At 44.0% G+C, this 2,230-nt stretch overlaps 1 non-coding gene across 1 annotated transcript; it reads left to right on the plus strand.

Moving 5' to 3' along the window:
• Positions 1-1,238: 1,238 nt before the first annotated feature.
• Trnas-cga (transfer RNA serine (anticodon CGA)) lies at positions 1,239-1,313 on the plus strand. Its single transcript has one exon. It is a non-coding gene; the product is annotated as a tRNA-Ser (tRNA).
• The last annotated feature ends 917 nt before the right edge of the window (positions 1,314-2,230 follow it).

The following is a 2,230-nucleotide window of genomic DNA, read 5'->3' on the forward strand; positions in this document are numbered from 1 at the left end:
TTGATACCACTGAAGGCGCAAACGGTAGTAGTTTTGGGTCAGTGGAATGTACGTTTAAGGGCCTCTGGTTCGGAGCTGTCCTTGAAGTAACCGATTTCTAACAGTTCGTTGTGTCACTGCTGCTCACATTGCAGCTATAGACGCAGTACTATGTGCCGAGCTATACGCCGAACACGATGGTGTTCCCTCTCGGTAGCGCTAGATGGCCGTCCTGGGTCCCTTCCTCTTGCGACAGTACGTTCTCGTGTCCCCCGCAGCCATCAGTCTTGTACAGTATCTACGATAAGCCGACTGAAGGACCCGCACTCTCAGGTGCGATAATGTGGTCGGCTAATAACTCAACTAAAAGCCTTGTACCTGAACGAGCGCGTAGGGTAAACCTCTGTGGCCGTCTGGGTTAAGTTGGTAATGGCAGAAATCACAGATTTTCCTGCCAAGTTAACGACGGGTAGAGTTTTCACTTGCGCTCGCACTTGTTTCCTGAACGTCGCTTGGAGCACTCTGAGTGCTGCTATTTGTACTCTGCCTGCCTCTGCTTGCTGAACGTGGTGTATCGAACCGCGATCTCGAATATTTTGTGATATGGCTAGGCCGTAATAACATTATTGTGAATTATTCTTTTCATGTCAGATTCATAATTAGAAAATCATTAGCCTGGTCACCCTAGGATTAAGATGGATAAGTTCAGTTGGACTCGTATCTTGAGTTCATACGAAAGTTTACCATGATAATTATTTGCCGGAATCAAGTTTTAGGTCGAATCAGCCATTGACTTGATTCCGTGTTTTTAATTAACGTAACCTGGATTTAACGGAGAACTAGTGATTCCTCGCCAAACATGTCTTCAGAATGAGATTTTCACTCTGCAGCGGAGTGTGCGCTGATATGAAACTTCCTGGCAGATTAAAACTGTGTGCCCGACCGAGACTCGAACTCAGGACCTTTGCCTTTCGCGGGCAAGTGCTCTACCAACTGAGCTACCGAAGCACGACTCACGCCCGGTACTCACAGCTTTACTTCTGCCAGTACCTCGTCTCCTATCTTCCAAACACTCCGCTGCAGAGTGAAAATTTCATTCTGGAAACATCCCCCAGGCTGTGGCTAAGCCATGTCTCCGCAATATCCTTTCTTTCAGGAGTGCTAGTTCTGCAAGGTTCGCAGGAGAGCTTCTGTAGAGTTTGGAAGGTAGGAGACGAGGTACTGGCAGAAGTAAAGCTGTGAGTACCGGGCGTGAGTCGTGCTTCGGTAGCTCAGTTGGTAGAGCACTTGCCCGCGAAAGGCAAAGGTCCCGAGTTCGAGTCTCGGTCGGGCATACAGTTTTAATCTGCCAGGAAGTTTCACGTCTTCAGAAAGTTGTTGCATCATCCTTCCTTCTGAGAATGTAAACATTTTAAAGTAGAAATCTTAGGACAAGTAACTGTGGTGTATGACTATAGTTTTTGCGTTCCACGCTTGCCTTTATGCAGTCGTAACAGACAAGTTTGTCTAAAATGGGCACATACCTAAAACTAAAAAGGTAAGTGTAGCCCTTTGACCATGTATATGTATTTCTTGTTTCAATACAAATATTCCATTGGCGGAAGTTTTTGACCCACATTCCCTTGAGACTCAGCAGTTCCCGTTTACTACTACAAAATCGAAAACGCACAGACAAGCGCACTAGTACTGCACAGTGGAATGATTTATTTCAGGTGCACAAGCATATGATCATATTTCAGGCACAGTGGCGGAGGGGAGCAAGTCTTCCGTTGCAAAAGTAACATGTTCCTCTGTTTATTTCAGGGTCACCGGAAACAGTTGTTTTGTGCGTTCAAGGCCAATATAACATACATTCAGTTCTTCATAGGTTCCAAAGTAAAATTATTAACAATCGTAAGACAGGTTTAATGTACAAAGTGTCACATGTTAAAGCCAAGGATTAGTTTCGCATTAACAAATTTCTACATTTATTAAACACATACGAGCATTTAATGAGTTTCGACATTACTGTCGGTATACCTCGGAGAATTTTCTAATGTGTTTATGAGATAGGCACGTAGAATAAAGATTAACAAACACACTAACATGCAAACATTATATTACGAGGCGCACTGAATCCATAAGTTATATGTCGTCTCCCCATGCAAATTGCTTTCCGCTATGCAGTCTTTATCATTCGATTTTGAGGAAAGTATCCGGTAAAAAAAAAAAAAGTATTTTCCCTTGTCTTATAGCCACACGTCACAGGTTG

Source organism: Schistocerca cancellata, chromosome 2, assembly GCF_023864275.1.
Source record: "Schistocerca cancellata isolate TAMUIC-IGC-003103 chromosome 2, iqSchCanc2.1, whole genome shotgun sequence".
Classification (NCBI taxonomy): Eukaryota; Metazoa; Arthropoda; class Insecta; order Orthoptera; family Acrididae; genus Schistocerca; species Schistocerca cancellata.